The sequence below is a fragment of the Pteronotus mesoamericanus genome, unplaced genomic scaffold (assembly GCF_021234165.1).
Source record: "Pteronotus mesoamericanus isolate MK-2021 breed Mesoamerican mustached bat unplaced genomic scaffold, CSHL_Meso_final scaffold_507, whole genome shotgun sequence".
Classification (NCBI taxonomy): domain Eukaryota; kingdom Metazoa; phylum Chordata; class Mammalia; order Chiroptera; family Mormoopidae; genus Pteronotus; species Pteronotus mesoamericanus.
This window is the reverse complement of record NW_026555319.1, coordinates 8,501,310-8,515,730: the sequence shown is the minus strand read 5'-3', so window position 1 is coordinate 8,515,730 and position 14,421 is coordinate 8,501,310. Positions and strand designations below refer to the sequence as shown.

The 14,421-nt window shown below is 42.6% G+C and overlaps 1 protein-coding gene across 1 annotated transcript in view; it reads right to left on the bottom strand.

Moving 5' to 3' along the window:
* The window catches only part of FBXW8 (F-box and WD repeat domain containing 8), a 104,037-nt gene that overhangs the window by 77,299 nt on the left and 12,317 nt on the right, over positions 1 to 14,421 (bottom strand). The window lies entirely within an intron of this gene.

The window sequence follows — 14,421 nt, the reverse complement described above, 5'->3', positions numbered from 1 at the left end:
GCAGAAGTGACACAAGTGTCAAATCCTGCAATTAGAGAAGCCCCTTGTCATCCAAAAATCAATCAACACCTTTATTATTGCCCTGGGTTTATGGCAGTATAAAATGTCTCATTAACAAAACACTCCGAGGTGAAGAAAAAAAAAAAACAACAAGCAAATGTTTCCAGTTTTCTCTTTCAAGATTTCAAAATTGTTGTATTATCATCTGATACCACATTTTAGACTACTTGGTTAAAGTATTATATAACGAAAGAGAAAAATACGCAAATAGAGAAAAGGAAAAAAAATGCACACTATGACATGTTAACAGATACAATCGTACACAGCTTGTCAGAACAGAGCCACTTCACTTTTTACCAATAGGCACTTGTATTTCCATCTTACAGAGTTGGAAACCAGTGGCCTCTGAAATAAAAGCAATAATAAAATAAATATCCATGACTCAAAACTTCTGCTGTGTGAGGACTTCAGATTTATATTATGTGTGAAAACTTAGATTTTAAGTGTGTACCTTAAAAAATATTTAACAGAAACTCAAGCTGTTAACCAGCACTGTAAGATCTGATATAGAGAAATTAATGTTATGCCTGGACTGAATTTCAAATCCCAGCAGTATCCAGAGGAAATGGCAGTTTTAGCTATTAGTGCTTTGTCTTCCAAGCCTAACTGAGGGGAACAATGAATTTACTTCATCGCCGGATAATGTACGAAGTGGGGCAGCCTGCAAAAGATGAGCTCCACTGGCAGGTGAGAAACGGACCTGGCAGATCGGCGTGATCTTGAGTCTGCGACGCATTCTGCTTGCATCGCATCCAACTCACTTCTAATAAAACAAGAGTTGTGACCAGTGGTTTCAGTAACCTGTGCTCCTTAACACTCCGTTGGGGCCATTTCAAGACATCAAATACACAGACAAGAAGAATCAACACGAGACAAAATTAAGAGAGCACACAGCATGTGCACGGCAGACGCTCCCTGCACAAGGATGCCTCACTTAATGAAGAGCTGATAGGGAGCTAACTTTTGGAGTTGCAGAGTGAAGATCTCCGAAAATCTGCTCCTCCATAAAAGCAACAAAAATGCTGCCAAAAATTGTCAAAAATCAACTTTTTCAGAACTCTGGAAATGAACTAAAAGCTTGCAACATTCTGAGGAGCATTTATTTAAGAAAAAAGCCTGAATCGTGGTAAGTGTAACTTCTGTTCTGGTTTAACTTTCGCTAACTCCATCCTCCCCCTTCAGCTCCAAGGGAGCCTTGAACGCCAGCAACCTTGCAGCTACAGTAGCTGTGAAAACCAGGAGCCTCACAGCCATCGGAGGGGACGGAAAGGTTTACTGTGCCCCAGAAGTGCCAGCCCCAGAGAACTGTCACCATTTGACCTGTCTGGCAGCTTCTGAAGGCCTGTCTTTATGTGAACTGACTCAGACTACACCCTGTCCTATGTCCGGGGCATTTGTCAAAAACAGTAAGGGACAACTGCTGAACATGGCAGCTGCCTAAGGCGGCATGACCGACTGGGGCTAAAAAGAGAATGACCAGAAGACTTAGAGGAAAATCTGGGGAACAGAGAGTCCAGAGCAGGCTTTGAAAGGCTCCGAGATATTTCTGAGAATCAAGAAATGCCAGGAGCATGAATAGAAATGCGTGCGCGCCCAGGAAGGACCTGAGAAGGCCCTGATCTCTCAGCTCTTCTAAACCCTGAGGCTCTACACAAGCAGGAAGCAAAGGCCAAAGCAGGACTGTGAGCCCCTGGCACACGGAAGGCAGGCCCCAGCATGCAGAGCGAGCCTCCACAGAGGCAGGGAAATGCACTGGCTCAAGGTGTTTAAGGAAGTCTCTGTCCGAACGCCAGCCAACCACTACGCTGACTAAGCAGAGGTTTGAGCGGTCGTATAGCACAGAGAACACAAACCAGAGAATTGGTCCCAAAAAGTCACTAAACAGTATCAGTAACAAAAATAACATGCTAACGAACCCTGCAGAGGGGGCAGGATCTGATTTCCAGTGTGCCGCATTATTTTAAAAAGCAAGTTGTCAACAAAAAATTATGAGACACAAAGAAACAGGAAAGTATGATCAATGTACAGGAAAAAAAAAAAAGCAGTCACTAGAAACTGTCCCTGGGGAAGCCCACATGTCATAAAATTACTAAACAAAGACTTTAAATCAGCCATTATGTATGTCCAAAACACTAAAGGAAAGCATGTCTAAAGAGTAGAGGAAGGTATGAGCACAATGTCTCACCAAGCAGAAAATATTGATAGATATAAATTATTTTTAAAGAACCAAATAGAAATTTTAGAGTCGAAAGACACAATAACTGGAATAAAAACTTCACTAGTGGGGCATAAAAACAGACTTGAGCTAGCAGAAGAATCAGAAAACTTAAGGTCAATTAAGATTATGCAGTCTGAGAAAGGAAAAAATACACAAATAAACAAACAAACCAAAAAACAAAGTAAATTACCAAGCCTCAGAGACCTGAGGGGCACCATCTATGCGGACCAACATAAATATTATCAGAGTTCCAGAGGGGAAGGGGAGAGATAAAGAAAGAAGTAGAAAGACTATCTAAAGAAATAACGATCGAAAAGTTTCCACATTTGATGAAAAATATTAATCTACACATCAAAAAAATTCAACAAACTCCACGAAGGATACACTCGAAGAGAGCCATACCTAGACACATCATAGTCAAGCTGCTGAAAGCCAAAGACAAAGAGAATCTTGAAAGCATCAGAGAAAAAAGACCCATTGTACACAAGGGATTCTGTACTTATCAGAAATCAAGGGGTGGCATATTCAAATTGCCCAAAGAAGAGACTGTCAACCAATAACTGTATATCCGGCAAAACTATCCTTCAAAAATAAAAGAGAAATGAAGTTATTCCCAGATAAACAAAAAATAATTCATCACTAGTAGACCTGACCTGCAGGAAATACTAAAGGGAATCCTTTAGGCTGAAATGAAAGGACACAGACAGCAACTCAATCCACATGAGGAAACAAAATACACCAGAAGATATCACTCCATAGGTAAATACAAAAGACAGTATAAATGTATTTTTGCTTGGAACTCTTTTCTTGTGTCTGATTATACAGACAACTGCCTGAAGCATAAAACTGTGTTGGTAGGCATACAGTGTATAAAAACATAACGTGTATGAAATAGTTGTACAAAGAAGAAAGAGGGAACAAAGTTATATTGGAGCAGTTTTGGTATACTCTTGAAATTGTAAGTTGGTATTAATCCAAAGTAAAACTTTTTACGATGTTAATTATAATCCCAAGGGCAACCATTAAGAAAATACAATAACTTTTTAAAATATGGTAAAAGAAACAATAAGGGAATTAAAATGGTAGGCTAGAAAAATATCTTCATAAAAGAAGGCAGTAACGCAGGAAAAGAAGAACTAAAAAGACATAAGACATACAGAAAACAAACAGCGAATGGCAGACGTAAATGCTCCCTTATCAGTAACTACAGTAAAGGTAAATTGACTAACTGTTCCAATCAAAAGACAGATTGGCAAAATAAACAAACATGACGTAACTTATGCCATCTATAAGAGACATACTGTAGATTCAAACACACAAATAGGTTGAAAGTAAAAGGATGAAAAAAGATATACCATACAAACAATACCCAAAAGGGAGGTAGAATTTGTACACTAATGCCGTATAAAATGAACTTTAAGACAAAATTTGTTACTAGGGACAAGGATATTTTTATAATGAGAGTCAATCCAACATGAAGATGTAACAATTATAAACTTAACATAGGCAGTTAACAACCGAGCCCCAAAGTGCATGAATCAAAAACTGATACATGTGACCGAAAACATGGACAGTTCAACAATAATATCTGCGACTTCAACACTCCACTTTCAATGAGTAGAATAACTAAGCAGAAGAATATCAACAAGGAATTCTAAGAACTGCACAACCCCACAAACCAGGCAGACATAAGAACATCCATAGAACGCTCTACCCAACGACAGAGTGCAGCTTCTTCTCAAGCGCAGTGGGACATTCTCCAGGGCAGGCCACATGCTAGGGCCCCAAACAAATCTCTATAAATTTTAAAGGGCTGAAATCATTCTAATTATCTTCTCTGACTACAACAGAATGGAAACAGAAATCACTAACAGAAGTAAATTTGGGAAATTCACAAGTGTGTGGAAATTGAACACTATACTCCTAAATAACCAACAGATCAAAGAAACTGTTAGAGAAACTAGAAAATACCTTGAGAAGAATGAAAACAAAAATGGAACATGCAAAGCTTATGGGAGAGAATAAACACAGTGCTTCATGGGAAATTTATAGCTGTAAAGTTCCCCATATTGAAAAAGATCTGAGAACAATAAGCCCTCCAACTTAAAAAAACTAGAAGAGAAAGCTAAACCCAAAGCAAGCAGAACAACCAAAATAAAGATTACAACAGAAATAAGTGAAATCAAGAAAAATCAAGGCAATAAAATTGGTTCTTTGAAAGATCAACGAATCTGACAAACCTTTAGCCAGGTTGACCCAGGAGAAAAAGAGAAGACTCAAATTACTAAATTCAAAAATGAAAGAGAAGCCACCACTAAAGTATAAGTATTATAAGGGAATACTATGAACAATTATATGCCAACAAATTAGATAAGCTGGATGAAATGGTTATATTCCTAGAAAGACACAAACTACTGAAACCGACTCAAGAAACAGAAAATCTGAAATACACATATAACAATAAAGGGGTTTAATTAATAATTTTAAAACTTCACATAAAGAAAAGCCCAGGCCTAGATGGCTTCACTGGTGAATTTTACCAAATGTTTAAAAAGGAATTAATACCAGACATTCATAAACTCTTCCAAAAAATAGAAGAGGGAACACTTCCCAACGCAGTCTAGGAGGCCAGCATTACCCTGATACCAACACCAGACAGACACATCACAAGAAAACTACACACCAACATCCTTATGAATATATGCAAAAACCTTCAACAAAATACTAGCAAACTGAATCCAGCAATATATAAAATACATGCCATGACCAAATACAATCAATCCCAGCATGCAAGGTTGGTTTAAAATATAAAAATCAATGTAATATATCACATTGCTAGAATTAAGCACATATAAACCACATGAAGTTCTCATAAATTCTGTTAAAAACTATAAAAATTTTAAAAACAGTAAGGGAGTTCTTTATATTCAAAATGACTCTACACAGTATAAAAAACCATGGCATGGCAAAGTTCCTCTACATAATAACTCCCCCAAGGACACACAAAGTGATTGGGATATTATATATATTTACATTTATATATTTGGTAACATTTGCACAATCACTCCTCTGAGGTCGCCTACGTTACTCAAGCAGCTGCGGGGTGTAATAGGAACCGGTTGCACTTGCGGGGAAGCCCAGCTTCTGCCGCCGGCCTTTCACTGACCAGCTGCGATACAGGGAGAAAGTCTCTGCACCCCTTTCCGCCTCTGAAAAGGGGGATGGGGCGTCGGGTCCTAAAATGTCCCTTACACACTAAATTCTATGACCCCAGGGGTCTTTGTTTCATCTTTAAAATGTGAGTAATCGTAACCCCCACCAATAGGACGGTTGCGTATCTCGAAGAATTCACAGGAAAGCGCTCTACAAAGGCAATGCGACACATGCCACGCACTGGCGCAGACGCTGCTGAGAGCGCTACCGGACACAAACGCCTGCCTGTGAAACTACGTGCCTCCCAATATTAAAGAAGGAAGCCATTAGCTTCCTTCTATTTTTAATATTTTATTAAATCTGTAATGGGTTTCTACAGTTGCTCCAAGGCATTAGAAGCTAAAACTTACGAAGTAAAAATTAATCAGAATCCAAGAACTCAGCTTGTTTCAATATCAAAATTTCTGATGTTCCATCATAAGCCAACTATATTAAAAATAATCATTATCATAATGCTTTCAACCAAAAGGAGGTCCAAGCAGCAATGACCAAAGCCCCAGCTCCCTGCCTGGTGTGGCTGCCTTAGAGGAGAGCGTGCATACTCAAGGCATGACAGTCCGCCGCCCGAGCCACCTTCTCTGCAGACACGGGTGTTTTGCATGGAATTCACAGCACCAGAAGTTAGGCCAGGTCACATAAATAAGTGCAGCAAGGCTTCTGTCACTTTTCTGAACCCAACTGTCACACTGGCTCCGGTCTTCAATGGTTTAGAAACTGAAAAAGAAGGGTCTTGGAATCAACTGGGCCCATCCCCCCTGTGGCAGAAAGGCTCCGCACAGCAGCCCTGGCCGGCGCTTCCGGGGAAGAGCTCACCTCCCAAGTCAGCCTGGTTCAGGGCAACTCCATCACGAAACACTTCCTTCAGCTGGCTAGGAAGCAGATTCCACCCCAACTATGGCCCAGATTTTTGCCCCTTTGAAAATATAAATCGATTCCCTCTTCCACCTGACAGCTCTTCGAATGGCTGAAGACGGCCACCCCATTTCCCCACAGTCACCTCTTCGCTCGTCTACACGCTACCCATGTCCTTCAACTGACGGTCGCAGGGCTGGTTCCCACACCCGTTCTCTCTGGATTACCCTGGGATTTCTGCGTCCACACTGCCCCCCTTCAAACGCGGTCCTCAGGACTAAACACTGACCCACATATGGACTGCCACGTGCCAAGGACAGAACGGTTTTATCAGACACTAATTTGCTACTTCACGTGTAGATAACATGGTCATGGCTACTGAACTATCGAGTCCACCAAAGCTTCTAAAGTCTGCTTTATTAAATATTCAAGGCAAACAAAAAGGTATAAAGAATATTACAAACACCCATGGACTCAGCACCCCTCTTAAGAAATAAAATAGTACAACACTAACAAGGTTAAAACTCCTGTGTCTCTGTGTTCGCATCCTCCTCCCCCGATGATAATCTCGGCTTGGTGCTTACTATCCTTCAGAGTCTTTTGAAACATAAATTGCAATTAAAGAAAAAAGTCCCTGTCTGTTACTTACACAATAGTTTAAAAACTCAATTCTTAATTTAATAGGCTTTCTATCCATTTCAAATTCTGGCTCGCTGCACACATGCCCCCACCCGGCATTTCATGTCCTGTCTACACCTCAATTCTGTCATCCTTTGCATTAGCTGCTTCTCCCACACACAGAACATCTGCAAAATATTGTCTGTGGGCCTTCACGTCTTAATTATTTAAAAAAAAAAAAAGTTAACCAGGATGGGGCTGAGGACAGAGCCTGTGGCAAACCACTCCAGCGCTCCCCTCGGTGGCCATGGGTCCATTAAGCAGCCCACCCCGGGCATGGCCGCAACATCAGTTACAAATCCGCTTAACCACACTGTGATCCCACACTCCTCCATCTTCGCCACAGCGGCGTCAGGGAGACAGACCCTCCTCTGATCACAAGTGATCAGGCAATCGAGAAGAGGACAATGGCTCAATAACGCTGGAGTCCCAGTTTTCACTAGGCACAACACCATGGTTTTATTTTTGGCATGTTCAGTCCACAGCTGAGCCTGTCCATGACACTGGGTGGTGTCTGTCCCTCCGTTGGTGCCAGAGTGAGTCTCAACACTAGGCAACCACGAAGCGCAGAAAGAGACAGACCAGCATCAGCTGTGACTGAGCCAGGCCACAACTCAAACGGTTCCGGCGCGGAGTTCTCCTCTGACAGGCCCCTGGAATGCAGGGTTAAGTGAGTGAACGATGCGGGCCAACATGCAGAGAGCCCGTGAGTCCTCAAAGGCAGACGGTGCCAACTAAACACAGGACACTTTGCTCTGATCCTTGGAATACATGAGGCTTTTTGTAAAAATTCTAAGATGCAAAATTCAGTAAAAACTGTGAGATATAAGTATTGGATGAAAGACTCACCAAGGTACTGAGAGGTCACAAAAATATAAGTCATGACTTCATTACATAGACCAACATTCCCCAAAGCATACGCAGCAGAACAATAGGTCCTCGATGTTAATGCGCTCCTTCTGCAGACTGACACGCGTTGCCTATCTCTAAGAAGGACGCAGAAGAGGCTGCATTCCCCAGACGAATTTGATTCCTGAACACTTCTTACAAGGAGTGTCTGAAAGCCTAGGGTTCTACAGAAGACACTTTAGAAAATACTGATATTAGGTTACTGGTCCATCAATTCAGGCATGTGTTATGTGCTAACTACATGCTGAGCACTAAGACTGGAAATTCTCACCCACTTTCCACCTTAACCTGCCAAACTGATACCTTTTCACATGAGTGACTTCTCAGGGGCCAGAGGGAAATGTTTCGTCTCTGCTCCTACAGTCAAGTTGGATCATAAGAGTAGCCCCGAGTAGGGGGTGATCCTTGTAAATTCTGCAGCCCAAAAATTAGCTACATGGCTGCCTTGTTAGATGGAGCCGCTGAATCATCAGCGCTTCAGGAGAATCCAAATCAGTGCTCAGTGATTACAGACTAGAAGATCCCAATTAAATTAAACATTCTGGATAAGTTTTCATTGGGAACTAAACCGTACAAAATTTCAGCCACTTTAAAATGGAGAAACTTTTCAGAGATTTTCAAGAAGTCTCAAATATATCAGACCTTAAAAACTTTGGAAGCTGAAAACAGACTTATATTATCAGCTTCGAAGAAAATGCCAGGTCGTTTTAAATGGCACAATGTGAAATTTGTACAACAGGGTTATGGGATGAAAAACTAAGAACAAAAAGTTGATGTTTCAGTGCACCATCCCCACCACTAACCACTGAATCACGGGGCTTATGCTGTAGAAAATGATATTCAGGATAAAGTTTAAATCCTGGATAACAAACAATAAATCTCTTTGAGGGATTTATAAAAGCTAGAGGTGAGAATTACTTCCAAAAACGGATCAGGGCTGTACCTGCAATTAGGTATTAAACATAGAAATGTGCCAACAATTTCTTTAGCAAACTATAAAAGGAGAGCGTGTCTTTTTTTTCTTCTCTTAAAGGAGAACAAAAATTATTGGCATTAAGTATTTCTTTTAATCCTGGAGGGGAAAAAAATCAACAAGAAAAGACCTAGTTAAACTTTCACAAGTAAATTGTAAAGGGTCTCACCCAAATGAAATCTAATTGTTTGGATTTCTTAAGTTATATGAAATCTAGCAAGTTTACAAGCCTCCATTTTCCAAAGGCCCCATGGTCTTTTTTTAATACCCCAGGATTGGAACAGCTCTGCCCAGTCAAAGCCCCACTGAGTGAGCCTCAGCTGCAAGGGTTTGCTAATAAAAGTGTCTCCAGCATTTTGCTTTATAGCACCACTGTGAATTGCAGCATTACAAAAAAAAAAGAGAGAAAGAAAAAAAGAAAAAGAAAGAAAGAAAGAAAAAAAACCAACCCTTGGCTCAAAAATTACCTTTATTAACTCTGCGTGGATTATGGTTACCAGTGAGGCCCACGGCGGGGAAAGCGCCGCTGTTCTGGTCGCACGTTCGTGTACCAAGTCGCCTTGAGGAGCAGGAGACTCACTGCCACAGCTTCCTTTCTCCCCGGTCACTCTGAAGTCCACTCGCTTTTGCCATCACCATGCCACTGATTCTTGCCAATGTCACCAGTGACCTCCAAGTTGCTAAATCCCACGGTCACCTCTCAGTCCTCCTCTTTCTTGACCGAAGGCAGCGCTTCCTTCCTTTGATCACTTTCTCCTGCTTGAAAACCTCCACCCCTTGCCTCCTGGATGCTATATACTGTATTTTGCCATGTATACTGCGCACCCATGTTTCTGTGCATGTTATATATACATGGGCTTATTATATCCATAATTACACCCGTGGTATGTATTCATTGTGCCCGCATAGAATGTGCATTCTTATTTTCCCCTCAAAAATTTGGGTAGAGAAGTGCACATTATACACAGCAAAATACAGTACTTTGGGTTTTCTTCCTGTCTTCCTCTCACAGGTAACGGCTTCTCAGTTTTCTCATCCCCTCGGCCTCTAACCCCAGTGGTGCACCAGACCGAAATCCCCGAACGCTTCCTTGTCTGCACTTACTTCCCTGACAACCCCATCCAGTGGCTTGGCTTGTGATACCATCAGTGTGCTGACAGCTCCCGAGTTTAGATCTTCACTGCACAGCTGAACCCAGAACTCACCTCCAGCCTCACATCCAACTACTGACTTTCCCCCCAACTCGCACACCCCGCTGTTTTCTCCTTGTCGGTCAGGGCCGCCTCATCCATCCAGTCGCTCAGGCCAAACACCCTGGAGCTCCTGGGGACCCTCCTGCGCTCCCCGCGCCAGCCCAGAGGCAGCCCTGGCTCTGCCCCTCCTGCCGTACGGTCCTGGCCTGACCGCCGTACTCTCTCATCGGGGTCACTCCGGGAGCCTTGGACCTGGTCTCTGTGCCGCCGTCCTCCTCCCGCCGCACCGCAGCCAAAGTGACCCCTTCTCCAGTGTGAGTCAGACCTGCCACTCCTCTGCTCGGAACACTTCGGAGACTCCCCACCTCATTCAGAATAGAAGTTCAAGTTCTGTTCATGGATTACGTGTCTTTCCCATTCTGACCATCTCTTCTTCTCTAATACCCATCTGCTCACTGTACCCTCATATCAGTTTCGTACTGATTCTCTAACAAAGTACCACAAACTTAGTGGTTAAAACAATACAAATTTATTCTCTTACGGTTCTGGAGGCCAGACGTCTAAAATCAAGGTGCACTGGCAGCAGGCTGCGTTCCTTCAGGAGGCTCTAGAGGAAAACTTGTCTCCCTGGTGCTTCCAGCTCTAGAGGCTGCTCACGACCCCTGGCTTGTGGCCCCTTCCTCTGCCCTCAAAGCCAGCAGCACAGCATCTTCTCTCCTCTCAACCTCCTGCCACCCACTTACAAGGAGCTCTATAGTGACAGATAAGCGCCCCATCGCAAGATCCTTAACTCACGTCAGCAAAGCTCCTTTTACCATGAAAGTAACATATTCACAGGTCCTGAGATTTAGGAGGTGCATGTCTTTCGGGGGATAGGATTCAGCCCGGCACAACCTAAGCATCGTGGCCCGCCTGCTGTTCCTTGGACGCAGCGGGCGGCTCGGCTCATGGCCTTTGCGCTTGCTGTGCGCCTCTGTGGAGACCTGCTCAGCTTCCTGGCTCCCTCCCTCAGGCCTTTGCTCCAAGGTCACCTTCTCTGTGAAGTTTTCCCAGGCCACTTAAAAGTGACCCCCAACATCACCTCTGCTGTCTGACTTTTCTCCACTGTACATACCACCATAAAACGTAAGCTTTCTGAAAGACAGAGGTTTTTTTATGTTTCATTCACTGCTGTACTCACTATATAGAACAGGACCTGGCTGGCACATAGTAGGTCCTCTGTAAATAACCAAATGAGAAGAATAAGTCAATTTTTTTTTTTAATTCAACACTTTAGAAAACTGGATTCCTTGTATTTTCAAAGGTCAGCTTCTGGCATGTGCTGCCCTCAGGAGACTCTGACTTTCTTATTCAAATACAATCTCTTACATGTTCTGCTTTTCTTTTTCTTTTAAAAAAATTTTTTTAAATTGTATTTATTTATTTTTAGAGGCAAGGAAGGGAGAGAGAAAAAGAGGGCGAGAAACATCAATGTGTGGCTGTCTCTCGTGCACCCCCTACTGGGGACCTGGCCCACAACCCAGGCATGTGCCCTGACTGGGGACTGAACCAGCAACCCTTTGATTCACAGGCTGTCACTCAATCTACTGAGCCACACCAGCCAGGGCTCCTTTTAAACTTCTCAATATGGCAAATTTCAAACACATGAAAGTAAAGGGAAGAGTATAAAGAACTCCCCAAGACCCACCACGCAGGTGAAACAATCCTCAACGCCAGTTTGCCACCCTTGTGTCATCCAGCCCCTGCCTCTCCTTCCAGGGCTCTCCAAAGCCCTGTTTACCGGGGCGGCCCCTGCAGCCTGGAGCTCCTGAGGGGCTCGGGCCTCGGGCTGCAACATCTCCCTGAGGCGGAGGCCTGGCGCAAGGTGAAAGCTAAGAACCACGGGACCCCTGCCAGCAGCGACGGTTCTCCAGAATCATTTCTGCTACAGAAATCAATTTCGCTGCACTTGGCTATGGATTCCCACTTTCAAAGACTTCATTAAGATCTTTAACTATAAATCTTCAGCTTTTAGTTTCTCCTATTTGGACATCTGGGAAGATCATAAGATCACATTTTTCGTGGAACTTGAAATGTCATTATCCAATATACTGGTTTTAGTTCCAGAATTACTTATTTATTCAGAGAACACCTACTTCTTGCTCACCAATTTTATCATAAATCTTACGTTTTTAACCTCTGCATCTTGCCTCTTTTTCTTTATTGCTTTCTTAATGCACAGTTTTCTACCTTTTTGAAAAAAACATGACATTGTTACCTACGCAGCTAAACTTGTAAAAGTATACATGAGGAAATACAGATAACTCAAGTATATGTTAAAAATGAGAATTTCAAAAGACAGACTCGCAGAGAAGGAGAACAAATGAATGGTTGCCAAGGGTTAGGAACAAGGGATGAAGAAAGAGCCGACTGTGGCTTTAAAAAGGCAGCACAGGAGAGCGTCGCTGATGAGTGTTCTGTATCTTCTCTGCGGTCGCCCGAGTCTACACCTGCGATACAATCGCGCAGAACTAAAGACACACACACACAGTGTGTGGAAAACAGGTGAAATGTGGCGAGGCTGTGGGCTGCCCCAGGGCCAGGTCCCGGTGCTGGTACCGTTCTTCCAATGGAGGAAACTGAGGGGAGTGCGCGCAGGACCTCTCTGTATCATTTTTTGCAACTTCCTGTGAATTTATAATTAGTTAATTTTTTTTAAATGAATGTGAAAAATGAATAACTAAAAACCTTTACTCCTCAGAATTACTTGTGCTGTAAATGACAGCACACTTACCCTTGTCATAAAAACTCAACAATTTTGTATTTTTGAAACTGACCATTTGGTAATTGCTACTCATTTTAAAATATCATCCTTTAAAGTGCCAGGAATCCTGTGGGCACACACAATAAAATGAACATAAAATTACAAATAGCAAGACGATAAAGCAGCCCAATGAATTGCCCAGTGAATAACTTTGCTTACTAAAAGATGTACTGTTTTCAAGATATGTCAGCATGATGTGCTCCCACGGAGACGCGAGGTCCCTGCAGGGACAACCGCTGATAGCACAGGGCGGAGGAGGCCAGCACCGAAAGAGCACACGGGGATCACTCACGCAGCAGGGCTTTAGATGTGAACGCAGAGAGAGGAGATGCAGAAAGGAGACAAAGTCAGAGCGAAACCAGTTTTCCAGCATGGTCTGTGGCATAGCATAATTAAATCTCCAAAGTCCTCCCTGATCAGGGTTCCTTACTGTGAGTCAGCCACCCATTTGGCCTAAAGATCTAAGCAAACAGGTTTTTTCTAAGGGTACACATGTAGTTCATGGTGCCAATCCCACATAACTGTCCCAATGTCACTAAAATCCCAAGGTGACTACATTAAAAGAGAACGAGAGAAGAGTGAGGCACACAGTGAGCGCCTCTACAATGAAGTCATAAAGCAGCAGGACAGCCCATTCAACAGAAGGACTTCTTCCCTGTTTCAAAAATAAAAACACCATGTGAAACAAATGAAAATGCTACTTATTTTTATTACGTTGTGGTTTTAACACTTGAAATAAACCAAATCCAATCCTACTAATTACTGGCCATCCATGGTCACCTTCATACAACAGCTCTATGAAAAAATCACAAATCAGAGCCACCTTACAGGTTCTGTTGAAAATATTTTCTATTCTTACACATGTGCTCCAAAACTGAGGTTAAAGAAAAAAAACACAAAAACCCCAAATCCAACTGGACAAAGAGGGAAGAATTCTGGTGGACAATTGGACTACTGTGTTGCAAATTAAACTGTTCACACCTGCAGAATAATCTCACCAGCATAACCAATCTACCCTGAAATGCAGCCCCATTGTACCAAAAGGAGGATCTGTTCTTCCACTAGATCCTATCTTTCACCGATAAGCTCTCTGGATGAGAAAACCAGCAGCAGATGTGAAAGCCACATGGCCCTCTACAAAGCAGGAGAGCAAAAAGCAATGTTAAAAGAAAAGATTCCTTAAACAGCAGCTCCCTATCAAGAATGAAGATTTTATCGTCTAATGCTGACTCTGTGGAAAGCAGCTAGCTATTAGACCCTATTCCAAGACTCCGGTTCACAGTATCAGGCTGACATCCAGGAGTTGGACTCGCTCAGCTACACCCTTGTTTTCAACTCTTGGGAACAGGGCCAATGTGTAAAGTTAGAATATAACAAATACAATTTGCAAGGGGAAAGAAGAAGACAATGTAGGTACTCTTACTTAATGTAATCGATAGGCTCTAAGCATGGTTTACACTTCAGTACATTTTTATTTAGTGAATTTTAGCCTTTGAATAATTTCTTCCATAATTTCCCAAAG